Source organism: Castanea sativa, chromosome 9, assembly GCF_040712315.1.
Source record: "Castanea sativa cultivar Marrone di Chiusa Pesio chromosome 9, ASM4071231v1".
NCBI lineage: Eukaryota > Viridiplantae > Streptophyta > Magnoliopsida > Fagales > Fagaceae > Castanea > Castanea sativa.
This window is the reverse complement of record NC_134021.1, coordinates 11,032,210-11,049,976: the sequence shown is the minus strand read 5'-3', so window position 1 is coordinate 11,049,976 and position 17,767 is coordinate 11,032,210. Positions and strand designations below refer to the sequence as shown.

The 17,767-nt window shown below is 42.9% G+C and overlaps 3 non-coding genes across 3 annotated transcripts; all 3 read left to right on the top strand.

Moving 5' to 3' along the window:
• The first annotated feature begins 10,590 nt into the window (after positions 1–10,590).
• On the top strand, positions 10,591–10,688 carry LOC142611470 (small nucleolar RNA Z157/R69/R10). Its single transcript, XR_012840053.1, has one exon. It is a non-coding gene; the product is annotated as a small nucleolar RNA Z157/R69/R10 (small nucleolar RNA).
• Positions 10,689–10,762: 74 nt separating this feature from the next.
• LOC142611471 (small nucleolar RNA R11/Z151) lies at positions 10,763–10,848 on the top strand. Its single transcript, XR_012840054.1, has one exon. It is a non-coding gene; the product is annotated as a small nucleolar RNA R11/Z151 (small nucleolar RNA).
• An 89-nt stretch (positions 10,849–10,937) lies between these two features.
• On the top strand, positions 10,938–11,049 carry LOC142611472 (small nucleolar RNA Z152/R70/R12). The gene has a single exon (XR_012840055.1). It is a non-coding gene; the product is annotated as a small nucleolar RNA Z152/R70/R12 (small nucleolar RNA).
• Positions 11,050–17,767: the final 6,718 nt, after the last annotated feature.

Below are 17,767 nucleotides of genomic sequence, written 5' to 3'. Positions count from 1 at the left end.
GACCAACAGCAAGGAAAGGGAAAGGAGAAGGTTATCCCGCAGGAGAGAAGGGATTTCAGGTCGGACAAATACCACAATAATAGGCCGAGGAGAGATTACGTTGGACAGCCCGCCTCGGCAGCACCTCAGGCCGTGAACACTGTATTTCGGGAACCAGTACATCAGTTGCTGGAGAAAGTTCGTAAGGAACCCTTTTTTAAATGGCCTGATAAGATGGCAGGAGACCCTGCGAAGAGGAATCGTAACCTCTTTTGCCAGTACCACCGGGATGTGGGCCACACTACAGAGAACTGTCGGACCCTGTGGAACCATCTGGAGCAGCTCGTCAGTGAGGGAAAATTGAAGCAGTACTTGTGTCAGCCCACTGGGCAGGTCAGTCAAGTTGGCTCGAACAACCAGAGGAACAATACATCTCGGCCAGCATTGGGAACAATTAATGTTATCTTCGCTGCCCCTGGTAGGACCGGCTCAGGTCCCACTAGGGTAATGGCGGTTTCCCATCCTTCGGCCGAGGATGCGGGTCGCAGGCCGAAGAGATTGAAGGGCACTTTGCCCGTCTTAGATTTCTCCGAGGAGGATAAGGTGGGGACTATCCAGCCCCATGACGATGCTCTTGTGGTCGCCCTCAAAATAGGGAACTATGATGTGAGGAGGGTGATGATAGATCAGGGCAGCGGTGCAGATATCATGTACCCTGATCTGTTTAAGGGGTTGAGGTTGAAGTTGGAAGACCTTACTCCTTATGATTCGCCGCTTATAAGCTTCGAAGGGAGAGCCGTTGTGCCGAAGGGACAGATCTGTTTGCCCATTCAATCCGGCTCAGAAACGATTGAGGTGGATTTCATTGTGGTTGACGCGTACTCACCATATACAGCCATCCTCGCCAGGCCTTGGCTGCACGCGCTTGGAGCCGTCTCCTCTACCTTACATGTTAAAGTTAAGTTCCCCTCGGGGGAATGTGTTGAGGAAATCCTCGGCAGCCAATCGGTAGCCAGGCAGTGCATATCGGCTGCAGTATTGCATCAGACAGAATCCGAGACTTCAGCTTTAATCACCAAAGACTTATAGCAGTTAATAGCTCCTGATTCATCTAGAGTGGTGACAGGAGATGAGACACATTGCGAGGGGTTGGAGAAGTTTCCAGTAGCCGATGGCCTGGAGAGATTCTTCCAAGTCGGAGTACTTTTGCCACCCCAAGAGAAGATGTAATTGTTAGAATTCTTGAAGGACAATGTTGATGTTTTCGCGTGGGATCCTTATGAAGCTCCAGGCGTGGATCCGGGCTTCATTTGTCATCACTTAAATGTCAACCCAGCTATTATTCCGAGAAGGCAACCACCTCGGCGCTCCTCCAGAGAACATTCCGAGGCTGTGAAGGAAGAGGTGCTTAAACTTAAGAGGGCTGGTACTATCAAAGAGGTTTTCTACCCCGAGTGGTTGGCCCATACGGTTGTTGTCAAAAAGAAGAATGGAACGTGGAGGGTATGTGTGGACTTCACTGATCTGAACAAGGCCTGTCCTAAAGATTCGTTCCCAATGCCACGTATTGATCAACTGGTGGATGCCACTGTCGGACATCATCAGATGAGTTTTTTGGACGCCTTCGAGGGTTACCACCAAATTCCCTTAGCATTAGAGGACCAGGAGAAAACTGCCTTCATTACACCGACCTGAAATTTTCATTATAAGGTCATGCCATTCGGCTTAAAGAATGCTAGGGCTACCTATCAAAGAATGATGACCAGAATGTTCGAACAGCAAATGGGGAAAACCATTGAGGTATATGTTGACGATATGGTGGTGAAAAGCAAAACAATACCCTCACACGTGAAAGATTTGGCCGACACTTTTCAGATATTGAGAAAGTACAAGTTGCGCCTCAACGCCTCAAAGTGCTCTTTCGGCGTGGGGTCTGGAAAATTTTTGGGATACATGATTACTCATAGAGGCATAGAGGTAAATCTGGTGCAGGTCAAGGCTATTCAGGACTTGCAGTCTCCTCGGAACCCAAAAGAAATCCAGAAGCTAACGGGAATGATTGCCGCCTTGAATAGATTCATATCTCGGTCAGCTGACCAGTGTCGTCCTTTCTTCCAACTGTTGAATAAGTGGAAAGGGTTTCAATGGACCGAGGACTGCGAGTCAGCTTTTCAACAGCTCAAGCAATATCTTTCTCGGCCACCCATTTTGTCTCGTCCGGAGGCATATGAGATTTTGTTTGCTTATCTGGCAGTGGCCGTCCACGCGGTCAGCTTGGTCCTGATAAGAGATGATAATGGGGTGCAAAGACCGGTATATTATGTTAGTAAGTCTTTAGGTGAAGCCGAGGTGCGTTATCAACCCTTAGAGAAAGCGCTCCTAGCCGTGGTTCATGCCACGCGAAAGCTTCCCCATTATTTTCAGTCTCACACAGTGGCTGTTCTGACCCAATTGCCCCTCAAGGCAGTGCTACGTAGTGCCGACTACTCGGGCAGGATAGCAAAGTGGGGGACCATCCTGGGGGCTTTTGATGTTAAATACAAGCCTTACACCTCGGTGAAGGGTCAGGTCCTCGCTGACTTGGGGGCGGAATTTGCCGAGCCATTGCTGGAAGAAACTCTAAAAGAGGCCCATATGGGTGAAAAATCAGTTGGTGTGATCACAGCTGCGGTGTCTCCGATTTGGGAAGTGTATGTGGATGGGGCTGCTAATCATAGAGGGTCTGGTATTGGACTTGTTCTAATGTCCCCTGAAGGAATTGTCTTTGAAAAATCTTTAAGATTGGCCTTCTCGGCCACTAACAATGAGGCCGAGTATGAAGCAGTCTTGGCAGGCATGTAGATGGTACGTAAAATGGGTGGAAAAGAAGTTCATGTCTTCTCGGACTCTCAACTGGTGGTCGGCCAGGTCATGGGGACCATGGAGGCTAGAGACCCCAGAATGCAGGAATATTTGGCCCAAATCAAGCGCCAGCAACCTGAATTTGACTCCTTCGCCTTAACTCATATCTCTCAGAGCGGAAACACCCATGCAGACTCCTTAGCTACGCTGGCAACTACCTCGGCTCAAGGTTTACCTAGGGTCATCCTCGTTGAGGATTTACTAGAACCCTCTGTTGTCATTGCTAACGCGCCTCACATCCATCTAATAAGGCCGGGACCTAGTTGGATTGACCCGGTCATATCTTTTCTTAGGAATGACGTCCTTCCTGAGGACAAATCCGAAGCAGATAAGATACGCCGAAAGGCGCCGCGTTTCTGGTTGTCCGAGGACCAGAAACTGTACAAACGATCCTTTTCAGGACCGTACTTGTTGTGTGTACACCCTGACTCAACGGAAGGGCTTCTAGAAGAACTGCACGAAGGGATTTGTGGTAGCCACACCGGGGGAAGATCCTTAGCCCACAGAGCTCTAACTCAGGCTTATTGGTGGCCCAATATGCAAAGGGAGGCTCAAGACTATGCCAGGAAATGCGATCAGTGTCAGAGGTTCGCCCCTAATATTCATCAACTTGGAAGAGTTCTTAACCCCCTTTCCAGTCCTTGGCCCTTCGCACAGTGGGGACTAGACATAGTTGGGCCATTCCCAAGGGCAACAGGTAACAAAAGATGGCTCCTCGTGGGAACGGACTATTTCACTAAATGGGTTGAGGCCGAGCCCTTAGCAAACATTAGAGATGTTGACTCCAAGAAGTTTGTCTGGAAAAATATCGTCACTAGATTCGGTATACCACACACACTCATCTCAGACAATGGTGTTCAGTTCGATAGTAAGGCTTTCAGGAAGTATTGTGGTGACATGGGTATCATAAATAGATATTCCATTCCAGTTTATCCTCAAGGAAATGGGCAAGCCGAGGCCGTTAACAAGGTCATTGTCAGTGGGCTGAAGAAAAGGTTGGACGATGCGAAAGGCAGATGGGTAGAAGAGCTCCCTCATGTTCTGTGGACGTATCGGACCACACCGCGTAGGTCCACTGGAGAAACGCCATTCTCTATGACTTATGGGGCGGAGGCGGTGATACCTTTGGAATACGGTTTCCCTACCCTAAAGACAAGTTCTTTTAGCCCGGAGAACAACGATGGACTCCTGGAGAAAGGTCTCGATTTACTTGAGGAACGACGCGAGGCAGCTATGGTTCAAATGGCTTACTATCAACAGAAGCTAAAACGAGGATATGATGCCCACGTAAGGCTAAGGCCACTTGCACCTGGTGATCTTGTGCTAAGAAAGGTTGTCGGCACCTCTAAAAACCCAGCCTGGGGTAAGTTAGGACCCAACTGGGAAGGCCCCTATCGCATTGTGTCAGTAGCAGGCATAGGGTCGTATCGGCTAGTTGACCTGGACGAACGAATTGTACCACGTCCATGGAATGTAAATAACCTTAGGAGATATTATTATTAATAAAGTATGCTTTTGTCAGTTAATATTTCAAAGTTATGAGTACCTCTGATGCTTGCAGCAGTTGTCCTTAAGAATCAAACAGAAACTTGGTTAAGTGTAGTCCTCGGACCACAAACCTTGTGAAAATTGATGTCTTCTCATTTGTTAAACAAAACCTTAGTTATGCCGGGTCCTCAGACCTCCTACTTTGGGGAAATTAACATTTGAAGTTACTGTTCTTAAGAATCAAACAGAAACCTGGTTAAGTGTAGTCCTCGGACCACAAACCTTGTGGAAATTGATGTCTTCTCATTTGTTAAACAGAACCTTAGTTATGCCGGGTCCTCAGACCTCCTACTTTGGGGAAATTAACATTTGAAGTTACTGTTCTTAAGAATCAAACAGAAACCTGGTTAAGTGTAGTCCTCGGACCACAAACCTTGTGGAAATTGATGTCTTCTCATTTGTTAAACAGAACCTTAGTTATGCCGGGTCCTCAGACCTCCTACTTTGGGAAAATTAACATTTGAAGTTACTGTTCTTAAGAATCAAACAGAAACTTGGTTAAGTGTAGTCCTCGGACCACGAACCTTGTGGAAATTGATGTCTTCTCATTTGTTAAACAGAACCTTAGTTATACCGGGTCCTCAGACCTCCTACTTTGGAGAAATTAACATTTGAAGTTACTGTTCTTAAGAATCAAACAGAAACTTGGTTAAGTGTAGTCCTCAGACCACGAACCTTGTGAAAATTGATGTCTTCTCATTTGTTAAACAGAACCTTAGTTATGCCGGGTCCTCAGACCTCCTACTTTGGAGAAATTAACATTTGAAGTTACTGTTCTTAAGAATCAAACAGAAACCTGGTTAAGTGTAGTCCTCGGACCACAAACCTTGTGGAAATTGATGTCTTCTCATTTGTTAAACAGAACCTTAGTTATGCCGGGTCCTCAGACCTCCTACTTTGGGAAAATTAACATTTGAAGTTACTGTTCTTAAGAATCAAACAGAAACTTGGTTAAGTGTAGTCCTCGAACCACAAACCTTGTGGAAATTGATGTCTTCTCATTTGTTAAACAGAACCTTAGTTATGCCGGGTCCTCAGACCTCCTACTTTGGGAAAATTAACATTTGAAGTTACTGTTCTTAAGAATCAAATAGAAACTTGGTTAAGTGTAGTCCTCGGACCACAAACCTTGTGGAAATTGATGTCTTCTCATTTGTTAAACAGAACCTTAGTTATGTCGGGTCCTCAGACCTTCTACTTTGGGGAAATTAACATTTGAAGTTACAATTTTTAAGAATCAAACGGAAAATTGGTTAAGTTTTATCTTCGGACCACGACTGTGATCAAAGTTAACTCCTTATTATGTCTGGGTGTTAATGCGTTACTGTTTATTAACTCGGATCTTAAGTCTTATATCTTTAAGTGATAAGCAAATTTGTGTAAGGAATGGTCCTCGGACCTTACATCCTACTAGAAACGGTGCTATACATTACAAGGGTTTGATCGTTATATGAGGTTTTTTCTTCTTTTTAATCAAGGCATTGTTTAAATATCTCAACCATGTCACCTTCTGTTAACTCTTCAATAACATGCGCGTGATTATGTGGAAGTTATGATTGTGCAATCCTTGGAGTTAGATTTGTGTACTCTGAGAAACTTTTGCTATGTATTGTGGGAAACTTTTGCGATAAGTATAAAAAGAATAAAGTAAAAACAGATGCAACACGCGTGAAAATCAAATAAAGTTGCTCTTCATTAATCATTTGGACATGCATTACATATAAAGGTTGAACATGGAGAAAGAGAAGCCCTAAGCTAGGTCCTGAGCTTTTGGAGGAGGATCTCGCTGAGAAGTGCTGGTTCCCTCTGTCTCTTTTAGCTCCAACTCAAAAGGAGACAGAACATTTTTTCCTTTGTCTGCTACTTTCGTTGGAGGGACATTGGATTCCATGGCTTGGCTAAGGCCCTTCTCGGCATCTCCGCCTCCTTCCTTGTCTTTATTGGAACCCGAAGGTTCTGTAGGATCTAGAATTGGCTTCAGGACCGTGGGAGGAAGAGCAGGAAGAGTTGTCTCGGGGGTAGGAGTAGCAGCAGGAGCCTCTTCAATCTCCTGTATCTCCAGGGGAAGCCAAACGTTCTTGGACTTCCTCAGATCTGAGGATAGAGAAACTCCTGCTACGTTTAAAGCTTCCCCCCAGACTTTCTGACAGTACTCCCGGCACAAAGCCGCGAAGTCCTCTGTCAGCTGCTCCTCGGTGGTTGCTACCCCTTCCTCGAAACTCGCCTGCTTGGCAGCTTGTAAAGAGAGTTGGAATGAGCTGGCTTCTTCCTTCATCAACGCAAGTTCTTTTTCCAAATTCGAGCGTTCCCGTTGGGCTCGGGCGAGCTCATCATCTTTTTCGCGAAGGAGCTTGCGCTGCCCTTCTATCTGGGTCTTCATAGTCTTCAAGTTTGACTCGACCCCATTTTTCTCTCTCCTCAGCTCAGCCACCTCCGAGGTAAGCTTTTCATTCTTAGCAAGAGCTGTGCTCAAGGACTTCTCTGTCTCCAGCCTAATCTCCAGCTCAGTCCTGGCCTTCTTCCGAGTGTCTTCTATAAATTTCTCGGCTACAAAGACCTCCTGAATGGCCTGTAACAAAGTGTGATGGAATCAGGAATGGTAAATAAACTTATGAATGTTGTTAAAAGTGGAATCTTCTTAAAAAGAGGTAAACTTACCAGCGCTAAGTTTCTTTTTAAAGAGAGGAATAATTGTGGCTGGCTCATTTTTTCCAAGGACTCCATGTCCTTGGGCAACAGAAGAGGGCGCTCCAACACTTCGGCCAAGTGGTGGGCATGGCCTTGTTGAACCGCCCTTATACTGGATTGGCAGGAGATGGGTGCGCCATCCAGTCTTAAGTCGGGGGACCAGGTGGTCGGTGCTCGGCGCACTTCGGCCTCGTCCCTGATTTCCCCGCTTTCAACTAAGCGGGCCCTACCCTTGCCTTTGTCCAGCTTCTGCTGCTGAACCGGTGGGAGTTGTTCTCGTGGTTTCTTGGGGTCCTTATTGATCGTCCCCTCAATATCCCCCTTTCTCTTCTTCTTGGGATCCTCGGCTGGAAGTTTTGGCTCAGCTGGAGGAGGGGGAGGTGGCAAAGATGGGGGAACTTGGGACGTCCCCGTCTTTTTCTCCATAACCTTCGCAGCTCTATTGGTTAGGAGACCCTTCATTCTGCCCATATCTTCCTCGGATTCGTCCTCAGGTAGAGCAACTACTAACCCAGCAATTCCAGAGGCCTCGGTGGCTTCTTCCTCCTCGTCGGAAAGTACGACGAACTGATTCCCTCGAGGTCTCTCGGTGTCTTCAAAATGGAATTGATCTATCTCCTCGTCTAGTGTATGCGAAGAAGACACCTGCTCTTCTGGAATAACAGTTGCCTGAGAGTGCACGGCGAGGGGGATCGCCGCAATGGGCTGTCCGTATAAAACGGTGTTAGGGGCGTCAGGGAGATCGTGGTCGTCCAGAAAGTGGGGCCGGGCTACGTTTATCTTCCTTCGCCTTCGGTCACCGGCTACTATGGCGTTTTCTATCTCCTGGAAGTCCGAGGAGATGGGAGTGTACCCCAGAATGAGATGAGCCACTCTGAGTTGTAGGTCCTTACTGACAAACACCTCGGAGCGCAGTACTCGGTTAAGATCTACAACGTTGCAGTGGCTTAAGCGTGGGCGCACGTGTTGCTTATCTGTGAAGAAAGACGTGAAAGTAAACAACATGGTCAGATTCACATAGTAAGTGATAAAGTTAAACAAATGTAAATACATGTTAGTGTGCATGTTTGTGAGTATTGAGGTAAGTTTTGAGTTGGGGAGATTAATCCTAAGGTGTCGCACCTGGATTTCCCCACTCAACTGGACAGTGGAGGCCGTCGTGCCAGAGTCCAGAGACGATCAGGTGGTCGTCCTTCATGCCTTTGTTGGATTTGGGCAGACAGGAGATTAACCTAACGACACTAGAACGGGATTTAATGTAGTAACCTACATTGGAGAGGTTATGGGACTCGTACAGAAAAACGACATCATGCCAGGAGAGGTTTAGACCCATTTGCTCGTTTAGAGCATCGACGCTACCCAAAACTCTAAAAACGTTTGGGAGGCACTGATCGGGACACAACCGGTGGTTGCGAAGGTACTCCCTAGTTACAGGTTTCATTGGGAGGGTCATCCCACCCTCTATAAAGGCTATCATTGGGATGATAACCTCTCCCTCTTTCCTAGAATCGGCCACGGCTTCCGCCGGACAATATTCTAGACCTACGTCGCTGGGAATACGGTACTTGGCCCTAAAGCCTTCCATCCCAGCGGCGGTATCAACTAGACACTTGAATCTTTCCATTACAGAGGGACGAAAGATTAAACTCTAAGAGGGAGAATGCTTATAGTGAGAGCCGAGGACAAGGACAGAGGAGAAAAGGTTAAGAATAGAAAGAACAAAAACTTACAAAGTTGAAGGTGTGCAAATTTCCACGGTTTTCTGCAGGTAAAGTATGATGGATGATGTTTTGATGGGATTAACCCCTGGGGAATTAAATGAAGGCGCAGGTTCCCGAAGCGTCATGGCGTGCGGAAAAGCGGCCTCGAAATTATGTTTATCCCGCCCAAATTTTCGTGGAGAAACGAGGGCCGTTGGATGCCCATCTCGCCGTTGAACGTGGGGGACAAAGTGTAACTTGCAGTAATAAATGCGCGCGTTTTTGAAAATAAAACCGCCAAGTGGCATCTTCTGGGACGCGAAACGATTTCCACACGTGCCATCACTCACGAAGTGTGTGGAGTGGGTTCTCGTCAGGTCAAAACCCTATTTTTCTCCTCGGACGTCGAAAATTAGAGTTTTGAGGGGCTATTGTGGGGGGTAAAAAGACCCTGATGAGGATGTGGGCCTTTGGGCCGTGCTAAAGAAGGCCGACCTGCTTTTGGATTCAGAATTTGTTAGTACTACGGGTCGGCCCATACGCCGAGGATCCGAGGGTCCAGCCGAGGGTGATTTTCCCCTCGGACGGACACTGGAGAACCAGGGACTTCATGGTAAAGGTTAGGGAATGACACGGTCAAGACCAATGGTTAAAAGGGGTGAACTCTTGAATGTCCTAGAAGCACCGATGTCAGAGAAATACCGAAGATAAAGGCTGCCACCTCCGCATTAAAGACCCTGCACCTACCACCCTGGCCGCATTAATGGGGAAGTGACACCTGAACAGTGGAAGGGAAACTTCTGGTTACTATTTAAAGGCACTGAGAAAAGAAATATCTAGGCTAAGGGGGAGTTGGGGCAACACGTGTACAAAGTATCAAAAAGAAGAGTATTTAAGGAGCAACCTAGAACAGAAAGGTGGAGACTTTTTGGGTAATCTAAAAAGGAAAAAAGACAAAAAGAGAAAGTGATAATATAAGAACAACTCTTGGCTTACGTCCGAGGAGGTTGATTTACAATATTCCTGATTGTCTCCAAGTGTTTATAGTCTTTGGCTTGTCATTTAATCCTCAAACACTTCTAACCTGGGTTTCAAGCCCACACTCTACAAATTCATATTGTTTAAGGCTCATTGGGCCTGAGCCCATAACTGTTCTTGGGGCCAGGTGCAATTGTGCGCTTACACCAGGCATATGAAATACTAGCTCTCTTACAAAATTAAGTCTATTATTGAGGCTAACCAAATACTTTTTCTTTGTGTTGTTCTTTTTAGGTGCATGCACGGTTTATTTACTGTTCATAGTCTCTATATATAGGGTTAAATAATTGTGTTTCAGGTGCTTTGTGCCCTCCTTTAGCGTACAGTTTTTTGAAGGATCCTAGTTATTATTTGCTAATTACTATTTAGAGGATGCTTCTCAAATTAAGGGATAATTACAAATTACCCACTTGTGGTTTAGCCCGAATTTAACTTACCCACCCGTAGTTTTATTTTTGACACTTTACCTACCCCTGGTTCATTCCATCTATGCTCCGTAACCCACCTCTAATTTTTCCGTTACTCTAACACGTTTCATCAAAAAATCAAACAAGAAATCAGATCAAACACTCCTCTCCCACACGCTTTCTATGCTTGCTCAACCACTTGGGATCTTAGATGCTCCACAAACAGGACTGATCTCTTCACTTGTTGTTTCTGTTCAAGCTGAAGAACTTGGATTCAGATGTGATGGTAAGCTACCTCTAATTTTTCTGTCTCTGTCTGTGTTTGTTTAAAGTGTGTGGTGATGAGGCTATTTGTGGACTAGAGTTTCTGATCTGGGTTCTTCTTCCCATATTCTGATTACAAACCCTTGGCTGTCTGAGCACATTATCTCCTCTATTTCTTTTTATTTTTTGGATTTTTTTTTAATATTTGTGTATAAAAGATGCATGATTTTTTGAATTGGGCTAATGATGATAACTTCATTATCTTAGCAGATTTCGGTGAGAGATTTATTTCGATGATCTGAATATTACACACACTGAAGCCCCTTAATAATATGTATGTTGTCTTTTAAATATTATATAGTTTCACTTTTTTTTTTTCCTTTTAATTGTTAAATTTGGTTTGTAGGACTTGGTTGCTATGATGAGATTAAACACTTGGATAGTGTTTTGGGCAGTGGACGAGACCCAAAAGGCCTCGCCGTGAGCTCATTTTATTAAAACGACTTCTCCTTCCACTGAGCAATTGTGTACTATATATTGCTTAATTTATTGCTCAATTTATGCAATTGTGTACTATATATGTGTGTGTGTTTTTAATCGAATTTGTTTGGGTTTTTCTTGATTATAGGGGAAATATTCTGTTTAGGTTTTTCTTGATTATTTTTTTTAGGGTTTGAATTTTCTGGGGTTTGATGTAAAAGTGTTTATGTTTTTTCAGATTAGGAAATTTAGTTTCCTTTTCCCTTTGGGGTTTTTGATTGTTGTGGGGTTTATTGCAAGGGGGTTTGTGATTTGGGAAATTCCACGTTGTTACTTCAATTTTGGTGTTTTTGGATTTTTTTTTGAGTAGGTGCATTATTGGAATTGTCTGGAAAGGTTTCACTTTCAGATTAGGAAATTCAGTTTCCTTGCACGATCAAAACCCAGATGATTCTCTGTCTAATAAATTAAGTGGGTGGCATTGTAGCATCTAAAATCCCAAGTGGGTGAGCAAGCGTAGAGAGTGTGTGGGAGAAGAGTGTTTGATTTTTTGATGAAACGTGTTAGATAAACGGAAAAATTAGAGGTGAGTTACGGAGCATAGACAGAATGAACCACGGGTGGGTAAAGTGTCAAAAATAAAACTAAGGGTAGATAAGTTTAATTCGAGCTAAATCACAAATGGGTAATCTGTAATTATCCCTCAAATTAATTAAGAAAAATGCTAACGGATGCTCTTAAAATAATAGTTAATAATTCATTTAAAAATATTTTTTATAGAAAAAAAAAGTAATTAATATTTTGACAATTTTTTATTTTTTATAAAAATGATGTCAAAATTTTCAAAACTAGATGGTTAATCATTTTATTCAAGACACTTGTTAATATGATCCCATTACTATTTATGGTTGACTTAAATTTGTGTTGCACGCCAGATTTTCATCATTACCTAGGATTCCAATTTATGACAGATTGTCATTTTCATGATCATCCTTGTATTTCCAAGGAGAGGAATTCGGTCCATATTTTTGGTGCCGCGTGTTAATCTTAATTGACCGCCAAAAGTTTGCAATCTGCCCGGAAACTGGTATGAGATTATTAGTTAAGCAAGTGTCATAAACAAATTTTAGGGTAAATTACAAATTTAATCTTTATCCTTTTTCCTAAATGTTAATTTGGTCCCAATGTTTTATATATGTCAATTTAGTCTCTAACATTTTGTTATTAGGTCAAATTAATCCATACCATTTATTGATGGATGAAAATGCTAACATAACTAATATCCAAAATAAAAAATAATTTTATGCCAAATTAGAATGTAACGAATATGCCTTACTAAGATTTTTTTTTTTTTTTGAACCAGCTTAATAAGGGTCTCACGTTGGGATCAAAATCCCTAAATCAATCACGCCCCATGGCCCCATCCCCAATCTGCTACACATTTTAGTCCAAAAAGGAGAACGTGAATCTTGAAAACATATTTAGCATATATGCTCAAACAATGCCAAACAAGCTCACACTTGGAGAGATCTGGGACACTTGACTTCTTTGGATGCTTCTATGGGATTTTTACTGGGGGAATGTGCAAATTAGCTGTGTGGATGGCATCAATATAGTAAGTTAGGCATTGTTTGAAAGTATAAAGGAAACTAACAACTCGAGTTTTTGAAACTCGAGATATACATAAAAACTCGAGTCTCAGAAACTCGCTTTATGCTCGCTTTGCGCTCGCTGAATTGGACAAAATGCCACCTGGATCTCGAGTCTTAAAAACTCGTTTTCAACGACATAAAAATCGAGCCTATAAAATTCGAGTTCAACTAATTCATATTTTTTATATATCGTATCCTACGCATGGAACTCGAGTCTTACAGACTCGAGTTCCATTGGTCAAATTAATAGATCTCGAGTCTTATAGACTCGAGTTCCACTGGACAGTATATTAAAACACAGCTCGTGGCATGTTAACTCACAGAGACTCTCTCTCACATTAACACTCACAGAGAAAAAACCTAAAAACAGAGCTCCTCTCACCCTCACTAACTCTCACTCACCCTCACTAACTCTCTCACACCACATTGCCTTTCACTCTCACAAAACCACATTGTCCACTCTCATTGCTCTTCCCTCTCAACAAATTCACATATCAGGTAAGTGTTTGCATAATTTGATTGTCATTGTAGTTGGGTATGTTGTCTATGGGTGTGGGTTAAAGAGTTTTACCATTTATTTGTTAGATAGTTAATTTATTTTGCTTTGTTAGTGTTAATTGTTTGAGTATTTATTTGCATAGTTTTTGTTATCAAAATTTTATTCATCATTTCTAGGCTTTTATTTTTATCATGATCTTACAAGTTTTTTTGACTTTATTTATCATTGGTTTGGGTATGAAATGGGTAGTGCATGAATGTAATGAATGGATGTAATAAATGGGTATGTAATTATCAAAATTTTATTCATCATTTCTAGGCTTTTATTTTTATCATGATCTTACAAGTTTTTTTTACTTTATTTATCATTGGTTTGGGTATGAAATGAGTAATGAATGAATGTAATGAATGGGTATGTAATCAGAACCCTTTTAGGCATTATAGGTCACCACACAATGGAGTAATAGATAATTTCGTCTCTCCATCCACTAGGATTAGAAGGTTTATGTCTTGGCCTTTACATATTAATGGGCAATGGGGCACTCTATAATCGGGCTTGAATATGTTCAACCTTAAGATTGCATTATTTTTTTCCCCCACTTTACAGTTATGTGATTTAACTAACATAGTACTTGACTTGAACAGGTTCACAATGCCTGATATTGTTATAATCATATACCACGGTGGTCCGCTTAAGAATCCCAATGCGAACAAGGGATTGCCATTTGAGGGGCCGGGTATGAAGACCTATTATACCCAAATTGATCGTAGGTTGAAGACCATTGACGAATTGAAGATGTTTGTCATGGAAGAGTTGTGTAAGAATCCTGATGCGTACAACATGCAAATTACTTATCGTATGCCAAATGAAATCATGAAGCACTGGATTAATTACAACTATATGGTGATAGAAAAAGACAAACATGTAAAGATCATGTTTGACAAGTTGGAGAGTATAGCTGAAGTAAGTAACATTGAGTTGTACATACAGTTGGAGCCGTGTGCAGTATGGCAAGAGGATATCCAACAAACAACCACAAGCTTACAATTGCGATTCCGGATGCTCAATATGAGTATTCTACACATGTAGAGGATGATGATGTTCATGCCGATGGTGATGATGATGATGATGATGACGACGACAATGACTATGTTGATGAGACTACTGCCGTTAACAATGATGATGACGATGATGACGACGACGACGACTATGTTGATGAGACTACTGTCGTTAACAATGATGATGACGATGATGATGACGACTATGTTGATGAGAATCTTGCCATTAACGGTGAAGATTTTGCCGATAAAGATGACTATGAAGACATGATTGACAGAGGGGACTTTCGGGACTTTGAGGACTTTGAGAGGGACATTGATGACGATGAGACATTGGACGGTGGTGAACCTGATGCAGACAATGTTATTAGTGTCCAAAACATTACAAACACAATTCCTGCCTACGCACCTCCTGCGTTGTCATTCTCTGCAAATACTTGGGAAAATATGGTTGATCCTTCGCATATTGAGATGCCATTTGTGTCTACTTGGAGAGAGGGGATGAATTTGTGCAAAGGGTTGACTTTTGCCAGTAAAATGGAGGTGAAGCGTGTATTAACAATTTGTGCCCTCAAGGAAAACAAACACTTTAAGATCACTAGGTCGACGAGGAAAAATCTTTGTGCGAAATGCATGCATGAGTCATGCAAGTGGTATGTCTACGTAGTTATGAAGCCCGAGCTCCAAAATATATGGATGGTCATCATGTATGTGGGTCCTCACACGTGTATACCGACTGGGGTGCGAAATGATGGTAGAATGATGAGTTGTAATTTTATTGCAGCAGAAATCCATAACAAGTTACGTGAGGATCACACTACTCAAATTAAGCATCTCAGATCTCTGATAGAGTCGAAATATAATGGCCATAAGCCTTCTTACTACAAGATATGGGATGCGAAACAAAAGGCGATTGCGTTTATGTTTGGAGATTGGGAAGAGTCTTACCAAAGGCTGCAAAAGTTGCTAATGACATATATTGATCAGGACCCGACTACCCAGTTTTGCTATCGTGTCACACCCACCGATGAAGATCACACCGTATTGTTGCATTATGTGTTTTGGTCTTTCGGTCCATGCATATCAGGATTCAAATACTGCAAGCCAGTTATCAGTATTGATGGGACCCATCTGTATGGTAAATATCAGGGAAAGTTGTTGGTCGCAATGGCAACCGATGCTAACAACAAGGCATTCCCTCTCCCCTTTGCTGTTGTGGATTGTGAGTCAGGGTCCAGTTGGAGGTGGTTTTTACTATGCCTCATAGAAACGATTGGCCACTTGATACCTGACGAAGGCATTTGCATAATTTCTGACCGACATCTCGGTATCAAAAACGCCATTGCAAACTGGCCTAGAAGGGATGATGGAAAAGCAAGGGTATTTCATAGATATTGCCTTCGACATGTTGCTAGCAACTTCAACACCCATTTTCAGAACTCGACTCTAAAGTTAGCGGTGTTGAAAGCGGGATATACTAGTCAGGTAGTTAAATTTACTACCATAATGGAGTCCATTAAGCAGGTGGAAATTGAGGCCATTAGGAAGAAGAAGAAGGTGACGGGGAGGGATGGTAAGGAAAAGAATCAAGATTATCTTCCATACACATACCTAATGAGCGAGTTTGTGGATATGTGGACCCAGTCACACGATGGTGGGAGACGTTTTGGGGCAATGACAACCAATATATCAGAGTGTTTCAATGGTGTATTGAAAGGTGCACGAGGCCTTCCTATTGCCGCATTGGTTGAGTTCACTTGGAACAAACTTGTTCAATATTTCCACAACCGGCACAAAGAATACCATTATGAGTTGTCAGAGGGTAAGAAATGGAGTGAATATGCCTTATCCACGTGGGATGGAAATAAGCGTAAATCTGAGAAACACTATCTCAAGCCATTTAGCAATGAAGAGCTGATATTTCAAGTAGTTACCCAACTCAACACGTGTAGCGCAGGAGGGGGAAACCACAGTTACGAACTTCGGTTACGGGAAAAAACATGCAGTTGTGGGAAATGGCAAAATATAGGGATCCCGTGTTCACATGCAATTAGAGTATGTGACTATTTACATATTGATTCGACCACGTATATTCACCTATGTTATGGTTTGAACCATGCCCTTAACACTTATGAGCATGCATTTGTGGTTCCTAAGTCACAGTCATTATAGAGGGATCCCATGGGGCCAAAGTGGTTGCCTAATCCGGCATTGTTGCGGGCCAAAGGTCGACCGGTGAAGTCAAGTATAAGGAACGAGATGGATGGAGTGAGGAATAAGGATCGAGAACCGGGATGGCGGAGGGAGGACGCAGATTTGATAGAGAGTCAACCCAAGCAGACATGTGGACTGTGTCATGCTTATGGGCATAACCGCAGAAAATGTCCACAGTCCCGTGGCGCTTCCACAAGCGGCCATGTTCCACACTAGGTAGGTAGATGGCAAAAATTTATGCATCAGTTAAATAATTGTTGTTCTTTCGATGTTTACCTAATGTTTACTATCTTGTCTCCTAACGTAAATACTCTACGTTTTTCAGGCATGCTTCCATGGACGATGTTTATGTCATGCGAATCGCTGATCTTAGGAAAAGTGACTACGTTGTATTGGCTCTATGTGAACTTTTTGATTTTTGTTGAATGTACTTGTAATTCTCTATCCAATGCACCTCTATGAAGATTGTGATTTGAGTAGTATGGTTAGAATTGCAAATTAAGCGTGGTTGGACATGTTTAGAATGGTGATATATTGAGAATGACTTTTGTTATGATTTGAGTGCATTTACATTGTAAAACTATGGTTATGCAAAGAGCGTAACAATTTCTTTAGTTTGGTGCCTAATGAGAATGCCTTTTGATGTAATTTAAGTGCATTTACATTCTCAACTTGTCTACCTCTCAATGAGTATTTGTGGATTACATTCTTAGCTTCTCTATCTATGTTTCCCAGCAGGTGTGTGCACACATTTCAATTTTTGGTTTGCTGCATGTTTGGGGGGGGGGGGAACAGAGCATTGCTCTCTACCTGAAACAGAGCATGTTTCTGTTGGGGGGGAAAAATATTTTGCCCAATGAAACTCGAGTTTTAGAGACTCGAGTTCCACTGGGCAATAATCGCTGAAACAAGGCATGCGTCTCTGCCTGAAACAGAGCATGCTTGTGTTAGGAAAAAAAATATTTTGCCCAATGAAACTCGAGTTTTAGAGACTCAAGTTCCACTGGGCAATAGTCTTTGAAACAGGGCATGCCTTTCTACCTGAAACAGAGCATGCTTGTGTTGGGAAAAAAAATATTTTGCCCAGTGAAACTCAAGTTTTAGAGACTCGAGTTCCATTGGGCAATAATCGCTGAAACAGGGCATGCCTCTCTGCTTGAAACAGAGCATGCTTGTGTTGGGAAAAAAAATATTTTGCCCAGTGAAACTCGAGTTTTAGAGACTCGAGTTCCACTGGGCAATAATCGCTGAAACAGGGCATGCCTCTCTGCCTGAAACAGAGCATGCTTGTGTTGGGAAAAAAAATATTTTGCCCAGTGAAACTCGAGTTTTAGAGACT